Below are 18,186 nucleotides of genomic sequence, written 5' to 3'. Positions count from 1 at the left end.
TGGCCCTTTACTTATGACACAGGCGCACGCTTGGCACTACTTTGTTGATGCACGTGCGGCTACTGCGCACACAATTCACAAACACAGAAAATAATTTTTTTTTTGGTTTGGACTGGAGTGTACTTTCGGGGGTTACAGCACCCTTAACGGTCAAGCCAGCCGGCCCTTTACTTATGACACAGGCGCACGCTTGGCACTACTTTGTTGATGCACGTGCGGCTACTGCGCACACAATTCACAAACACAGAAAATAATTTTTTTTTTGGTTTGGACTGGAGTGTACTTTCGGGGGTTACAGCACCCTTAACGGTCAAGCCAGCCGGCCCTTTACTTATGACACAGGCGCACGCTTGGCACTACTTTGTTGATGCACGTGCGGCTACTGTGCACACAATTCACAAACACAGAAAATAATTTTTTTTTTGGTTTGGACTGGAGTGTACTTTCGGGGGTTACAGCACCCTTAACGGTCAAGCCAGCCGGCCCTTTACTTATGACACAGGCGCACGCTTGGCACTACTTTGTTGATGCACGTGCGGCTACTGCGCACACAATTCACAAACACAGAAAATTATTTTTTTTTTGGTTTGGACTGGAGTGTACTTTCGGGGGTTACAGCACCCTTAACGGTCAAGCCAGCCGGCCCTTTACTTATGACACAGGCGCACGCTTGGCACTACTTTGTTGATGCACGTGCGGCTACTGCGCACACAATTCACAAACACAGAAAATAATTTTTTTTTTGGTTTGGACTGGAGTGTACTTTCGGGGGTTACAGCACCCTTAACGGTCAAGCCAGCCGGCCCTTTACTTATGACACAGGCGCACGCTTGGCACTACTTTGTTGATGCACGTGCGGCTACTGCGCACACAATTCACAAACACAGAAAATAATTTTTTTTTGGTTTGGACTGGAGTGTACTTTCGGGGGTTACAGCACCCTTAACGGTCAAGCCAGCCGGCCCTTTACTTATGACACAGGCGCACGCTTGGCACTACTTTGTTGATGCACGTGCGGCTACTGCGCACACAATTCACAAACACAGAAAATAATTTTTTTTTTGGTTTGGACTGGAGTGTACTTTCGGGGGTTACAGCACCCTTAACGGTCAAGCCAGCCGGCCCTTTACTTATGACACAGGCGCACGCTTGGCACTACTTTGTTGATGCACGTGCGGCTACTGCGCACACAATTCACAAACACAGAAAATAATTTTTTTTTTGGTTTGGACTGGAGTGTACTTTCAGGGGTTACAGCACCCTTAACGGTCAAGCCAGCCGGCCCTTTACTTATGACACAGGCGCACGCTTGGCACTACTTTGTTGATGCACGTGCGGCTACTGTGCACACAATTCACAAACACAGAAAATAATTTTTTTTTTGGTTTGGACTGGAGTGTACTTTCGGGGGTTACAGCACCCTTAACGGTCAAGCCAGCCGGCCCTTTACTTATGACACAGGCGCACGCTTGGCACTACTTTGTTGATGCACGTGCGGCTACTGCGCACACAATTCACAAACACAGAAAATAATTTTTTTTTTGGTTTGGACTGGAGTGTACTTTCGGGGGTTACAGCACCCTTAACGGTCAAGCCAGCCGGCCCTTTACTTATGACACAGGCGCACGCTTGGCACTACTTTGTTGATGCACGTGCGGCTACTGCGCACACAATTCACAAACACAGAAAATAATTTTTTTTTTGGTTTGGACTGGAGTGTACTTTCGGGGGTTACAGCACCCTTAACGGTCAAGCCAGCCGGCCCTTTACTTATGACACAGGCGCACGCTTGGCACTACTTTGTTGATGCACGTGCGGCTACTGCGCACACAATTCACAAACACAGAAAATAATTTTTTTTTTGGTTTGGACTGGAGTGTACTTTCGGGGGTTACAGCACCCTTAACGGTCAAGCCAGCCGGCCCTTTACTTATGACACAGGCGCACGCTTGGCACTACTTTGTTGATGCACGTGCGGCTACTGCGCACACAATTCACAAACACAGAAAATAATTTTTTTTTTGGTTTGGACTGGAGTGTACTTTCGGGGGTTACAGCACCCTTAACGGTCAAGCCAGCCGGCCCTTTACTTATGACACAGGCGCACGCTTGGCACTACTTTGTTGATGCACGTGCGGCTACTGCGCACACAATTCACAAACACAGAAAATAATTTTTTTTTTGGTTTGGACTGGAGTGTACTTTCGGGGGTTACAGCACCCTTAACGGTCAAGCCAGCCGGCCCTTTACTTATGACACAGGCGCACGCTTGGCACTACTTTGTTGATGCACGTGCGGCTACTGCGCACACAATTCACAAACACAGAAAATAATTTTTTTTTTGGTTTGGACTGGAGTGTACTTTCGGGGGTTACAGCACCCTTAACGGTCAAGCCAGCCGGCCCTTTACTTATGACACAGGCGCACGCTTGGCACTACTTTGTTGATGCACGTGCGGCTACTGCGCACACAATTCACAAACACAGAAAATATATTATTTTTTTAGCACTTGGGGGGAGCACCCCTGATGGACAGAGCACCCCCTGGACAACACTACAGCACCTCTTTAGGACTGGGACACTGCACAGGACTTTGGAGTGGACACAGCCCCTATGGAGAACTGACTGCACAACACAGTCCAGCCAGCCCCTATGGACTTTGAAGTAGTGGACACAGCCCCTATTAACAACAGCAGCACAGCACAACACAGCCAGCCCCTATGGACTTTGAAGTAGTGGACAACAGCAGCACTACACTACACTACACTACACAGCCCTAACTCCCACCCTCCCTCTTCACTGTCCACAGCCGAGTGAGAAAATGGCGCCGACGTGGGTACCTTATATAGGATCCAAAACCCGCGAGACTCGGAAGGCGGGATGATGACGTTTTGCCTCGATTTCAGATCCGAGTCAGGCGGGAAAAGTCGAGCCTGATTCGGATCGGACTCGGATCGGGGGGGCTCGGGGGGGTTCGGATTTCAGAAATCCGAACCCGCTCACCCCTAATATTTATATATATATACACACTACCGTTCGAAAGTTTGGGGTCACCCAGACAATTTTGTGTATAACATGAAAACTGACTTTTATTTATAAAATGAGTTGCAAAATGAATAGAACATATAGTCAAGACATTGGCAAGGTTAGAGATAATGATTTTTACTTGAAATAATAATTGTGTCCTTCAAACTTTGCTTTCGTAAAAGAATGCTCCTTTTGCAGCAATTACAGCATTGCAGACCTTTGGCATTCTAGCTGTTCATTTGTTGAGATAATCTGAAGAAATTTCACCCCACGCTTCCTGAAGAACCTCTCACAAGTTGGATTGGCTTGATGGGCACTTCTTGCGTACCATAAGGTCAAGCTGCTCCCACAACAGCTCAATGGGGTTGAGATCTGGTGACTGTGCTGGCCACTCCATTACAGACAGAATACCAGCTGCCTGCTTCTTACCTAAATAGTTCTTGTATAATTTGGAAGTGTGCTTTGGGTCATTGTCCTGTTGGAGGAGGAAATTGGCTCCAATCAAGCGCTGCCCACAGGGTATGGCATGGCGTTGCAAAATGGAGTGATAGCTTTCCTTATTCAAAATCCCTTTTAGCTGGTGCAAATCTCCCACTTTACCAGCACCAAAGCAGCCCCAAACCATCACATTACCTCCACCATGCTTGACAGATGGCGTCCAGGGGCGCCGAGAGGGGGGGAGCGGGTACTGTTTACCCGGGCCCGTGCTTCCTGAAAGGCCCGGCGCTGCCCCCCTCCCTTCTCTTTCCCACACAGCGTGTGCTGAGCTGCAGTGGGAGACTGCTCGTGGCTGCTGAACAGCAGCCACAGCAGTCTCCTATGCCACAGCAGTGCACCCACCCCGGCTTTGCCCCGGGCTGAGGGGCTCACAGCGCCCCCCTCCCTGGCACACAGCAGCGCATCGTGGCGCTGCAAAAGTGTTTATTTTATTTTTTTTGTTCAAGGGGACGTGGCCCTCTGTACCTGGACCCGGCAGAGCTCTGTACGGCCCTGATGGCGTCAGGGACTCTTCCAGTATCTTTTCACTTATTCGGCGTCTCACAAATGTTCTTCTGTCTGATCCAAACACCTCAAACCTCGATTCGTCTGTCCATAACACTTTTTTCCAATCTTCCTCTGTCCAATGTCTGAGTTCTTTTGCCCGTATTGATCTTTTCCTTTTATTGGCCAGTCTCAGATATGGCTTTAGAAGGCCAGCATCCCGGAGTCGCCTCTTCAAAGTAGACGTTGACACTGTCGTTTTGCGGGTACCATTTAATGAAACTGCCAGTTGAGGACTTGTGAGGCATTTATTTCTCAAACTAGAGACTCTAATGTACTTGTCTTCTTGCACAGTTGTGCATCGGGGCCTCCCACTTCTCTTTCTAATCTGGTTAGAGCCTGTTTGTGCTGTTCTCTGAAGGGAGTAGTACACACCATCGTAGCAAATGTTCAGTTTCTTGGCAATTTCTCACATGGAATAACCTTCATTTCTAAAAACAAGAATAGACTGTCGAGTTTCATATGAAAGTTCTCTTTTTCTGGCCATTTGGAGAGTATAATCAAACCCACAAATGTGATGCTTCAGATACTCAACCAGCTCAAAGGAAGGCCAGTTTTATAGCTTCTCTAATCAGCAAACCAGTTTTTGCACAAGGGTTTTCTAATCATCAATTAGTCTTCTAACTCGCTAAGTAAACACAATGTACCATTAGAACACTGGAGTGATGGTTGCTGGAAATTGGCCTCTATACACCTTTGTAGATATACCTTTAAAAACCAGACGTTTGCAGCTAGTATAGTCATTTACCACATTAACAATGTATAAAGTGTATTTCTGATTAATTTAATGTTATATTCATTGAAAAAAACAGTGCTTTTCTTTCAAAAATAAGGAAATTTCTAAGTGACCCCAAACTTTTGAATAGTAGTGTACAGTCAGATGCATAAATATTGGGACATTGACAGAATTTTCATATTTTGGCCTCTATTCACCACCACAATGGCTTTGAAATGAAACAAACAAGATGTGCTTTAACTGCAGACTTTCAGATTTAATTTGAGGGTAATTACATCCAAATCAGGTGAACGGTGTAGGAATTACAACGGTTTCTATATGTGCATCCCACTTTTTAAGGGGCCAAAAGTAATAGGACTATCAACTCAAAAGCTATTTCATGGACAGGTATTGCCTCGTTATTTCATTATTAAGCAGGTAAAAGGTCTGGAGTTGATTCTAGGTGTGACATTTGCATTTGGAATCAGTTGCTGTCGACTCTCAATATGAGATCCAAAGAGCTGTCACTATCAGTGAAGCAAGCCATCATTAGGCTGAAAAATCAAAACAAACCCATCAGAGAGATAGCAAAAACATTAGGTGTGGCCAAATCAATTCTGTCAATGTCCCAATACTTATGCACCTGCTTGTATATATACAGTATATTCTATGTCGGTCTCTGGTAGGCTTAATTGTATGCAATCACTTTACTCTTTAATGTCGGGACTCTTATGGGAGTCCTTGTGCCAGCAATTGCAATTAATACATCGGAGCGATTTGCGCCGATAAGGATTATTAATTTTCATGGGCAGACCGCATATTTTAATAAATATGCCTCTATTGCTATTAGTAAGTTAATGTCTCTTTTTTTATAGAGAGTGGAGAGAGATTGAGGTTTTCGAAGGTCGGCACTAGTCACACCCCATGGTACAGGCCACACCCCCTGTGAAGACCACACCCCACAACACTTGTCACACACCCTATATCACTAGTCACACTCCTATGGCACTGGTCACCTCCCCTCCGTTAGCACACAGTAGTCCCTTCAAAAGTTTCAACTTCAGGCCCATAAGGACCTTAATCTGGCACTGGCCACAGGTACCTATGGCGGCGCTAGAGGACGCAGGTATTTACTAAAAGGAAAAAGCACTTACTGCCAGGCTTCTTCTCCAGCGCCGATTTCGCAGCTTGAGCCTCTCGATGCCTCAGCAGATGTGAATAAAGGAACGACGGAACTCTTCTTATATTAATAAAGATTATAAAATTCCTATACTGCATCAGCATTATCTCATTATCATCTGATTTTACCGTGAATGTGCAAATAATAATAAAGATGCGCTAAACGTTTCTACTCAATTCGCTGAACGGGTTAACCCTCTTCAGAGCACCAGTTATTTGTATAGGCTTCACCGTGATAAAAGGCGAAGCAGGAGCGTAGATTATTCCACAGTAATTCTCTCCTATGTTCCCTATCTAGGGCCGTAGAGAGACGGCCCAGAACTCATTACTATCGGGGGGGGGGGGGAAATGGCCTAATCGCCAGAGGCGTGGCCACGCCAACTTAGAAAAAAGTGAAGTGCACTGCGTGCTGAGGAGGTGGGTGCTGTGACCCCCTCAGCCAGGTGCAAATCCAGGGGAGGCGAGATCAGTGTATTCGCTGCCCAGCACAGCTCAGCGGTAGCAGTCTCCCTGGTCCACCACAGCCCAGCAAAAAACAGCGGGTGCTGGGCTGCTGACAGGTAAGAGGGAGGGGGGCGGCGTCAACCCACGACCCCCTGGACCACTGTCCCTATCCACTGCACATACATACACCCTACTGTCATTTTTTGTCAGAAACCAATTAACCATCTGGTAGGAAACTGGAGCAAACTAACGCAAGCTTTGGGATAACATACAAACTCCACACAGATAGTGCCATGGTCAGGAAGTGAACTCATAATCTCAGCATTGCGAGGCAATAATGCTAACCATTAAGTCCCCGTGTTAATTTACCAATGCTTACCTTGTGTGAAACATCCTATTGTACCTACATAAGCAGAAATCTTGACGCCACAAGACTGAGGTCATTGGGAGCAACACTGTCTGCAGAGTGCCTGGAACAGACCTGAGCTTTTTTGATCCTACTGCTATGTCCTTTGGTAACCTTAATGCCTAGTCTGAGCTTGGATTTAATTATCATGGGCCAAATGTAATAGGCTGAAAGTTTAGATAAAGTGACAGTTTAGCAGTAAAATCTCACACTATTAGATTGGTCGAGTTGTGATTCAAAATAGGAAAACATCTGGAGGAGAGTTTAAATCGTGATCGTTTTTTGAATCTGAAAAACAAACGAGTTTGCCTGTTCTCGGACTCTATTACATTGTCCAAGTTTAAAAAGTGTGAGAGTTTACTCTCACATTATCTAAACTCCCACTTTATGACATTTGGCCCCATATATCTATGGTATCTTCTTCAACATGTACTGAAGATCGGACTAGATTGGATATGTCCCTCAACCGCTGAATAACAATTTAATACATATTTGATTTATTTTTGTTGTGGGCTTCCAATGTGAAAATAATGAATGAAAATGAAAAGATGTTAATTGTGATAGTTAAACTACAATAAGTTTTTGCTTAATTAAATTAGAGAATATTCCATGACTTCATTAGATGCAAAGCAGATAGCTTCATATCTAATTAAAGTTCAATGTTGCGAGGAACTGTGCCAATACAATATAACCACACGTATATATGGTTTATGGTGTGACATGAAAAGTGCTGATGTTTTTGTTTGCAGGAAAACTAAAGTCTTTGTTTCACAAAGTCTGCGCTTGAACTGTTTCCAATAGCAGTAAATGCTGGTTAATTAAATCAGATGCGTGGCTACAGTATGTGCCTCCGGCGTAATTTTTCCTTTAAAAAGAAGAAAAAAAAAAGTATTTGTTTAAAAGCGGTTTCAAGTTACCTAACCTGTAATTTCCTAATTATATTTTTTAAATGGCATCTTGGACATATTAAATATTAATTTAATTGTGAAACAAACACATTAGCTGTGCTTACCAGAAATGTTTTTTCCTTCTATGTTATTTTGTAGAGTACAGTTCCTGTGACTGGGCAGGAAGCCATCGTGTATACGGCATTTGTGGGGTAGCTATTTGCTGTGTGTTACCTGTCATGTTTCTCGTGACCTTCATATAAAAATGTAATTATGTGGAGCTGTGAGCTTGGGGCTTATTGCGCCATGATGTCAGAATATAAAGCACATAGGCAATCACAGGGCGAGATTAACAGCGTCTGCATACAGTCCTCCCCACTTAGGGCCTGATTCACTTCCGCACGCAACTGCGAATACGCACGCAATCTGCCGATTGTTTCGCGCTGCGCATGTGTACGCATCGCAGTGCGTGAACCGGCCGCTGCGAAAGGGAATTGCGATTGCAGCAGCTATGCAGACCCATCGCAGAGTGACAGGAAGTGCCGTTTGTGGGTGGTAACGAGGGGATGGTCGAGGGAAACGCAGGCGTGCCAGTGCGTTCACACGCCGTTGCAGGGGCGCACACAAATTAGCCACTGCCATGCCATGCGCAGTCTGAGATCTCATAGTGTGCGTGGAACTTCAGCAATTTCTGAGTAAGGTCTAGGCTTGTGCAAGCGTGCGTATGGGTCCGATGTTACCGATTATTTCGCTGTATTGCTAAAGTGATGTGAGTAAGGGGAAGTGGGCGTCCTTATGTTAGACTGCGATCGCAATGCGAATACAATCATTTGCATATCACCGCTGATATTAGCAACTGCGTTGCGTGAGTATTAGCAGAATAGCGATCCTTGCTGAATCAGGCCCTGAGTCAGTAGTTAAATTAATGATTTTTTTTACAGTAAGATTTTCAAATATATATATATATATATATATATATATATATAAATAAATAAAAACAGTCTTTGCGGATAATAAATAGAGAAAAAAGTGCAAATACTAATAAGAGACCCACACTTAGGGGTAAATTTACTAAAGTGAGAGTTTTTAGAAGTGGAGATGTTGCCCATAGCAACCAATCAGATTCTAGCTATTATCTTCTAGAAGGTGCAAGTTAAATGTTAAGTAGAATCTGATTGGTTGCTATTGGCAACATCTCCACTTCTAGAAACTCTCACTTTAGTAAATTTACTCCTTAGACCCATTCACACATACAGCAAAAACTCAAATTTTTTCCGTGAACGCACATTAACCCAGGTTTTTTGCTATATGTGTATAGAAACGACCCAGGTCGAAGTCCCAGGTCCAGGACTCTAGTCTGTACCAGGGTCGGAGACCTGTGAAACTGTGTATTTCCTAGGTCTTATATCTGAAGGAGTACGACTGAGTAGATATAGATGATCCTCCACCATGTGAAAGCCTGGGAGACCTCCAACGTGTCATCACATCCTGATGATGTCACGTCGGGCTGCCATTGCAATGCCGCGCTGCACCAGGACACATCAAGTGGCTCCTTCCGGCCCATGATGTGAGGAGTGAATGAATGATGATGATCTAATACATGTGAAAAAAAAAACACAGCTAAAATAATATGGAGATAGTGATTGTGGAAACAGGGTAGAGGCACAGGTATAGCAAGTAATGGTCATGGGGGTAAATTTACTAAGATTCAAGTCTGATCGAGTTTTTTTATTTTTTTCAACTCGATTAGCATCGCCGAAACTCGGGTGATTTGAGGCTCCTGAAACTCACAAATTTACTAAGAAGTGAGTTTAGCTGAGAGTGAGTTTTCCGATGGTGAAGCAGATCGAAATTTCTCCCCCGAGTAGCAAGTTTAGATTACTCTCCCAAGATTGCAGTGTTTTCTCTCTGCCAAACTCACCCGAACAAGCAGCCTGCACATATCAGTGAGACATGTGAAGGCTGCTTGTGTTGTACCGGTAAAAAAAAGGGTTAAATGTGTTAAAAAAATGACTTTGGATCTCCCCCCAGGAGCATAACCAGCCCCGGGCTGCTCAGCCAGACCTGGTTCCTCAAATTACGTGGAAAAACGTGTAAGGTTTCCCCGTAATTTAGGAACCAGCACCTGGCTGCAGGGCCAGTCCTGATTTTAAATATAGGGGGAAAACAATGCGTAGGGGTCCCCCTATATTTAAAACCAGCACCGGACCCAAACCAACCTGGGTGTAATGCCACAGCCCTATCACAAGGTCTCCACGACCAAAGCATTAACACCCCAAGCCGGTCAGCCCAGGCCAGGGATTTCAGGGGAGGAGGGGACCCCTCCAAGAAGGGGTCCCACCTCTCCCGACACCCCAGGCTTAGTCTGAAGCCTGGGGATCTTCCCCACACCCCTGGGCTGTGGGTACGGAAGTGATAATGGGGGTAATAGTTCAAAACTATTGTATTTTACAGTGGAACAACAGGTGCCAGCATGCCTGAACTTTGGCACTTGTGGAACTACAATTGCCAGCAGTTGGCTGACACCCGTACCCCCACTGTAAAATAAATAGTTAAATAATCACAATACTCATACACTGTGACAAGTACAACTTTATTACATACACCTACCTACCCCACTCACACATACTTACCTGTTGCCTGTCGTTCTGTTCTCTTGTCTAGTAGAATCCAAATGGAGTACCTAGAAAAAAGATCCTATACTCACCTCCATCTTCATGCTGCTCTCCGTAGCTAACTGACCAGCTTCTGACTGACTGACCAGCCCACGAGGGGAACTGCCAGGAGCTGCCGAGCCAAAGCCAATTAGCGGCTGCTCTACAGTTAGCAGCCGCTGATTGGCTGCCGGCTCCTGACAGTTCATACTGAGCAGTCACAAGGTCACACACATACATCGCTAATGTAAGTTTCTGGTCCGGGTTGCGGTTTTTTTTTTTTTTGCCAAGACCCGAGGATGCTACGGAGACCGGAGCCAGAATGTAGGGTTGTTTTTTTTTTCAGGTATTACCAGCGGATTCTACGGTACAAGGGGACAGACCAGCTGGCAGCAGGTAATTATATGTGTGAGTGAGGTAGGTAGGTATGTAATAAAGTTGTACTATACATGGTGTGTGAGAGTTGTGGTTATTTAACTATTTATTTTACAGTGGGGGGTACGGGTGCTGGCCAACTGCTGGCACTTGTAGTTCCACAAGTGCCAAAGGGTAGGCATGCTGGCACCTGTAGTTCCACTGTAAAATACAATAGTTTACAACTATTTCCTACATTATTACCCCTATACATACAGCCCAGGGGTGCGGGGAAGACACCTGGGCTTCAGCCTAAGTCTGGGGTTTTGGGACAGGGGGGACCCCTTTGTGTATGTTTCTGCTGAACTCGCAGCTCACAGGCTGAGCTGCGAATTTCACGAATTTGGACAGGAGTTTTGTCTGTTCTCATGAGAGTTTAGAGACTTTCATCTTGATAAATTCCTGAAAAGTTACTCGAGTTTACCGTTGGTGAAGTGAAGAGAGTTTGCTAACTCTCCAGAATTTTCCTGTAGCAAAGGAGATTTCTCTCCCGAGTTTGTCATTGTTATGAATCTCTGGGAAGATCCACTGTAAGAAAGGTTTATCAGGAACAGAAAGCTGATAATATAGAGGTGTGAATCGATTGATAAGGAAGCTTGAGGAGTTAATTGATAAAAAGCTTTGAGGAGTCAATTGATAAGGAAGCTTTGAGGAATTCATTGATGAGGAGTCAATTGGTAAAGAAGTTTTGAGGACTGGAGTGTACTTGACTGGAATGTGGCCTGATGGCCAAGTTGCAGCGTTGAGAGCTGATGTGTACTGGGCTGGAGTTGTGGTCGAGTTGTAGCCTTGAGGGCTGATGTGTACTTGGCTGGGATTTGGCCTTGTGGCCAGGTTGCAGCCTTGAGGGCTGATGTGTACTTGGCTGGGATGTGGCCTTGTGTCCAAGTTGCAGCCTTGGGGGCTGATATAAACTTGGATGGGATGTGGGCAAGTTGCAGCCTTGAGGGCTGATATATACTTGACTAGGATGTGACCTTGTGGGCAAGTTGCAGCCTTGAGCGCTGATATGTACTTGGCTGGGAAGGAGCTGGGGCAGCCGCAATGTAATCACTATAGTCCACTCAGATGCAGCAGTGTGACTGAAACAGTAGCAAAGTTGGTAACAAAGACTCCACTCAGACGCAGCAGTGCGACTGAGACAGCTGTAAGGTTGATAACAAAGAGTCCAGTCAGACGCAGCAGTGCGACTGAGACAGTTGTAAGTAGCAAACAAATAAGCCACTTGAACACTGCAGTGAGGCTGAGACTGTCGTGATGAAATAGATATTAAGTAGGGATGAGCGGGTTCGGTTCCCTGAGAACCGAACCCACCCGAACTTCGGGGATCCGGGGCGATCCGAGCCCAAGCTCGGATCTCCCTGTCTGCCCCGAATCCCTCTCCCGAGGCAAAACCTCGAGATCTGCTGTCGGATCTCGAGGTTTTGCCTCGAGCGGCCATTTAAAAAAAAATGCCTTTGCCTTTAATGGGCAAAGTGCTGATTGGCTGACAGAGCCGTCTGTCACGGCTCTCAGCCAATCAGCATTATGGTGCTCATTTGCATGTAGCACGGACTCGTGAGATCCGTGCTACATGCATCTGTGTGATTGACAGTGACACAGAGCACAGATGGGTCAGTGAGACCCGTCTGTGCTGCTGTGTATTTCAATGACACAGATGCACGCACGGACCAGGAGATCCGTGCTACTTGCATCTGTGTCATTGACACAGAGCACTAACGGGTCCGTGAGACCCGTCTGTGCTGCTGTGGTAAATAAAAAAAAAAAAACCTGTGTAAAAAGAGAAAAAAATGGCGTCCCCCCCCCCAAAAAAAGAGCAACCAGCCCCGGGCATTAGTGACCCAGTGCTGGGTGTGCTTAAATACAGGGGACAAACGACATAGGGGTCCCCTGTACTTAAACACAACCAGCACCGGGCTAGTCAGAACCAGAGCTGGTTGCCAAAATACGGGGGACAAAACGACGTAGGGGTCCCCCGTATTCTGCGCAACCAGCTCTGGGCTCTGATCCGGTCCTGGTTCTGGAAATACAGGGGAAAAAAATGAGTAGGGTTCCCCTGTATGTTCCAGAACCAGCACTGGACTTTTTCTAGCGGGGGGCTGATGCCACAGCCAGGGGAGCCCTTTCACCGGGCCCCCCAGCCGCAGCATCAGCCCTGACCGCTAGTCAGCCCAGGCCGGGGATCCCTGGAGAGCTGGGGACCCCCCCCAATAAAGGGGTCACCCTCTCCAGGGCACCCCAGGCCCAGGCTGATAGCCCGGGGCTATCCCCGCCACCCCTGGTGGCGGTGGGTGGCGGGTTGATTGTGTGGTGTGGTGTAAATAAAGAATATCAAACATTGTCTTTACAAGTAGAACTGCAAGTCCCAGCAAGCCTGCCCCGCATGCTGGTACTTGGAGAACCACAAGTACCAGCATGCAGAGCATTAAGGGCCCACTAGTACCTGTAGTTCACCTGTAAAAAAATGTTTAAAAAAAACACAGGACACACACACCGTGACAGTATAAGTTTATTAAACATACATACACACACACACACACACACACACACATGTACACATACTCACCTATGTAACCCTGTCATCGGTCCACTTGTCCGGTAAAGTATCCATAGGGGACCTGTGAAAAAAAACATACTCACCATCTCCTATGCGAGGTTCTGTCCTCTTCGTTCCAAAGTAGGCATCCCCGGACTTGGCAAAAAAAAAAAAACGAAAACGCGATCCACGAACTTAGTACCGTTCTATAGAACGGTACTTCCCGAATGAGAGCTTAGCGGCGGGGTATCACCATGGAAACCCCGCTGCTAAGCGTTCATTGGCTGAGAGAGGCCATCTCCCGTCTCTCTCAGCCAATGAACGGCTCCCTCCATTGTAGTCAATGCTGGGAGCCGCAAGGTTATTAAAGTTTACCCTGCGGTTCCCACCATTGACTACAATGGAGGGAGCCGTTCATTGGCTGAGAGACGGGAGATGACCTCTCTCAGCCAATGAACGCTTAGCAGCGGGGTTTCCATGGTGATACCCCGCCGCTAAGCTCTCATTCGGGAAGTACCGTTCTATAGAACGGTACTAAGTTCGTGGATCGCGTTTTCGTTTTTTTTTTTTGCCAAGTCCGGGGATGACTACTTTGGAACGAAGAGGACAGAACCTCGCATAGGAGATGGTGAGTATGTTTTTTTTCACAGGTCCCCTAGGGATACTTTACCGGACAAGTGGACCGATGCTACAGGTTACATAGGTGAGTATGTGTACATGTGTGTGTGTGTATGTATGTTTAATAAACTTATACTGTCACGGTGTGTGTGTCCTGTGTTTTTTTAAACATTTTTTTTACAGGTGAACTACAGGTACTAGTGGGCCCTTAATGCCCTGCATGCTGGTACTTGTGGTTCTCCAAGTACCAGCATGCGGGGCAGGCTAGCTGGGACTTGCAGTTCTACTTGTAAAGACAATGTTTGATATTCTTTATTTACACCACACCACACAATCAACCCGCCACCCACCGCCACCAGGGGTGGCGGGGATAGCCCCGGGCTATCAGCCTGGGCCTGGGGGTGCCCTGGAGAGGGTGACCCCTTTATTGGGGGGGTCCCCAGCTCTCCAGGGATCCCCGGCCTGGGCTGACTAGCGGTCAGGGTTGATGCTGCGGCTGGGGGGCCCGGTGAAAGGGCTCCCCTGGCTGTGGCATCAGCCCCCCGCTAGAAAAAGTCCAGTGCTGGTTCTGGAACATACAGGGGAACCCTACTCATTTTTTGTCCCCTATATTTCCAGAACCAGGACCGGATCAGAGCCCAGAGCTGGTTGCGCAGAATACAGGGGACCCCTACGTCGTTTGTCCCCCGTATTTTGGCAACCAGCGCTGGTTCTGACTAGCCCGGTGCTGGTTGTGCTTAAGTACAGGGGACCCCTACGTCGTTTGTCCCCTGTATTTAAGCACACCCAGCACTGGGTTACTAATGCCCGGGGCTGGTTGCTCTTTTTTGGGGGGGTGCACGCCATTTTTTTCTTTTTTTACACAGGTTTTTTTTTTTTTTTTTTACCACAGCAGCACAGACGGGTCTCACGGACCTGTCATTGCTCTGTGTCAATCACACAGATGCATGTAGCACGGATCTCCCGGGTTCGTGCTACATGCAAATGGGCACCATAACGCTGATTGGCTTCCTGTCTGCCACTGCAGTGCCACTCCTAGATGGGCCACGTGTTTGTGCCGCCCCCTTGTGTCGCTTAGCATAGTCATCCAGCTTCCTCGGTACAACCTTTTGGCCTAAAAACAATATTGTGAGGTGTGAGGTGTTCAGAATAGAGTGGAAATGAGTGGAAATTAATGTTATTGGGGTTATTAATAGCGTAGGAACAAAAAAAGGCCCATTTATGTGATTTTAGCGGGTTTTTTTTATTTTTTAAGAAAAAATCCAGATCCAAAACACAAAACCCAGAACCCAAAACACGGAAGGGTGGTTTTGGCAAAACCAATCCAGATCCAAAACACGAAGAAAGATCCAGATCCAAAACCAAAACACAAAACACGAAAAGTGTCCGGTGCACACCCCTAATATTAAGGGGTAAATTTACTAAGAATCGAGTCTGGGAGAGTCTGCTTTTTTTTCAACTCGATTAGCTTCACCTAAACTTGGGTGATTTGAAGCTCCTGAGACTCTCAAGTTTACAAAGAAGGGAGTTTAACTGAGAGTGAGATGGCCGATGGTGAACCAGAACGAGATTTCTCTGAAAACTGTCCTGAGCAAGCAGCCTGCACATATCAGTGAGATATGTGTAAGCTGCTTGTGTTGTACCTGTAAAAAAAGGGTTAAAAAAATTACATAGGGCCCCACCCCTAAAGCTTAAACAGCCCCAGGCTTGCCAGCCAGTCCTGGTTTCTAAGATTACAGGGAACAAAATGTGTATGGTTCCCCCGTAATTTAGAAACCAACACCAGGCTGCAGGGACAGTCCTGATTTTAAATATAGGGGGGAAAAAATTGCGTAGGGTCTCCCCTATATTTAAAGCCAGCACCAGACCCAAACGGCCGGGCTGTAATGCCACAGCCCGGAGACCCTTTCACCGGGGCACCGGGTCCAAAGCATTAGTAGCCCAAGCCGGTCAGGCCAAGCCGGGGATCTCAGGGGAGGTGGGGACCCCCCCAAAAAAGGTGTCCCTCCTCTCCCTTAACCCCAGGCTTGGTCTGAAGCCTGGGGCTCTTTCCTGCACCCCTGGAGCGTTGGGTAAAGGGGTAATAAAGTGGGGAAATATAATTAAACTATTGTACATACATGGACGAACATCATCATTCCTGGACAAAAGTCCAGGAATGATGATGTTCGTCCATGTAAGATGACGTTTTGCCTCGTTCTGAGTTCCGTTTTTTTGGAGGGAAAAATCCGAACTCCACGTACAAACTCGAACCTATCCGAGCCTGCACATCCCTAGTTACTAGTATGGTCTCTTCACCCTTTGTTTACCTGATTCTTATTGTGGAGTGCCACAGCCATCGCTCCAATATCTATCTATATATCTATCTATCTATCACAAGGGAGCTGACACCATACCAATGATCAGGGGTGGATTAGTCATAAACTTCACCGGGAACTTTCCTGGTGGGCCGATGGCTCAGGGGGATGCTGGCTGCAGATTTTTTATCTTTACATAATGTGACTAGAAATCATATACAGTATACAGGATGAAAGTCCAACACTCTTTATTACCAGCACAGGCAGGTTACAGCTTCATACACCAGACTTGCAGTTCAGGTTATTAGGCAGTTCTTCAAACAGCATATGTTACTGCAGTACAGGTTCACATCAACTCACAGTTGCACAGGAACATGTCAGTATATCAGCATAGCATCACCGGGTCATATCACAGGAACAGTGGCCCTGACATGACACCCCATCCCACCCACCCCCCCTTCTGGATGCTAGTCACCGTAAGAAGCCCCATTCTGTGCTCTGAAAACATTCTTAAAGGCTGATTGCAGGTGCAGTTTAATTAATTAGATGACAACTGATTGAGGCAACACCTGAACTGGAGCCTTGAGTCCTACTGCTTTTGCTCTGCCAAACCTGAGATATCTGGACATTCCACATTCACTTCATGTGGAATTATGCTGACCCTGCCACAATACATATATTAAAGATGTTTCCCTCATTGGGGCTGGTTCCGGCTTACTACTGCACTCCCTGGTGGCTGGCTGGCTCCTCCCTAGGGACCAGCCACCTCACTACAAAAGCAGCCTGTTCCTGCTCTGCCTCCCGAACTTGCTATTGGCCAATTCATAGTGACACACACTCCCACTGCCAACCTGCTCTCAGTTCCCGGCTTTTACCATGACTGCTGGGAACAAAGAAAACACACAGAAGTGAGCTCCACATCGGCCAATGGAGATGTACTTGCTATTGGCCAATCCATAGTGACATATAAGCCCACTGCCAACCCACTCTCCATTCCTGGCCTTCACCACTGAGAACACACAGATGACTGCCAGTTTCATCTATCACTTATCACTGATACCATCCTCTCTTCTGGGGCTCCTCAGTCTGCATGTAAGATTCTCACATGCGTGTGACAGGTTCTCGCTGTGACGTTACTCATGGAGAAGGGTGAGAAGATGAAGACCCCCTTCCTGGGAATATCAACATCACTCCTACCCGTCCTTCCCCCCCGCCCCCCGTAATCTCTTCACTTACTCTTCCCCCCATCACTGCTCGACCTCCTGCAACCCCCTTACTCACTCTGCTCCTCCATCACTGCTAGTTCCCCTATAACAGTCCCCCTATAACAGTCCTCAGTAACTGAATCACACTGTACCCCACTCTGTATCCGACCTGCACTATATCAGATCCGCACTGTATCCGACCTGCACTGTATCCAACCCACACTGTATACTGCACTGTGGGCCTGATTCAGCAAGGATTGCTATTCTGCTAGAACGCATGCACAGCTAATATTAGCGGTGAAATGCAAATGTTTGCACTTGCATTGCGATCACAGCTTACCATAAGGACGCCCACCTCCCCTTACACACATCCGTATACTTGGGCAACATAGCAAAATAATTGGTAACATCGGACCCATACGCACAGTTAAGGCAGGTCAGACCTCACTCAGGAACTCAGGAATTGCTAACTAACACACGCTATGAGGCTTCATGCTGCGTATGTCATTGCAGTGGATAAGTTATGCACGCCCCTGCAACAGCGTTGCAATGCACGGGCACGCCTGCGATCGCCCGACCACCCCCCCGTCAACACCCACAAACCGCACTTCCTGTCAATCAATGTGCCCTGGGTCTGCGTAGCCTCTGCAAATGCATTTCCCATTGCAATTGCTAGTTCGCGCACCGCGATGCATGCGCAATGCAAATTAATCGACTGATTGCGTGCGTCTTTGCTACTGCAATCCTTGCTGAATCAGGCCCTA

Source organism: Taudactylus pleione, unplaced genomic scaffold (genome assembly GCF_031769625.1).
Source record: "Taudactylus pleione unplaced genomic scaffold, aTauple2 ptg000252l, whole genome shotgun sequence".
In the NCBI taxonomy this organism is placed as follows: Eukaryota; Metazoa; Chordata; class Amphibia; order Anura; family Myobatrachidae; genus Taudactylus; species Taudactylus pleione.
This window is presented reverse-complemented; position numbering follows the sequence as displayed.